The following is a 390-nucleotide window of genomic DNA, read 5'->3' as shown; positions in this document are numbered from 1 at the left end:
GCCGTTTTGGCCTGTTTTTGGGCTGTTCTTGCGTCGCGCGGTGACCGTCGTGAGCGGAGCAAAATGTCAGCCATCTCAGCACCCTGGAACCCCCCGGGTGGCACAGGGCTGGATGGGGCTTTCGTATAGCAGGGACGGTGCTGCCTCTCGCTTCGCTCGCTGTTCGCCGCTCGCTCGCGCAGCCAAAAATGGCCAGTTTTGGCCCGTTTTTGGGCCGTTTTGGCAAGTTTTTGGCCTGTTCTTGCGTTGCGCGGTGACCGTCGTGAGCGGAGCAAAATGTCAGCCATCTCAGCACCCTGGAACCCCCCGGGTGGCACAGGGCTGGATGGGGCTTTCGTATAGCAGGGACTGTGCTGCCTCTCGCTTTGCTTGCTGTCCGTCGCTCGCCGC

Source organism: Musa acuminata, unplaced genomic scaffold, assembly GCF_036884655.1.
Source record: "Musa acuminata AAA Group cultivar baxijiao unplaced genomic scaffold, Cavendish_Baxijiao_AAA HiC_scaffold_1126, whole genome shotgun sequence".
NCBI lineage: Eukaryota > Viridiplantae > Streptophyta > Magnoliopsida > Zingiberales > Musaceae > Musa > Musa acuminata.
The sequence above is the reverse complement of the archived record's forward strand: the minus strand, read 5'-3'. Positions refer to the sequence as shown.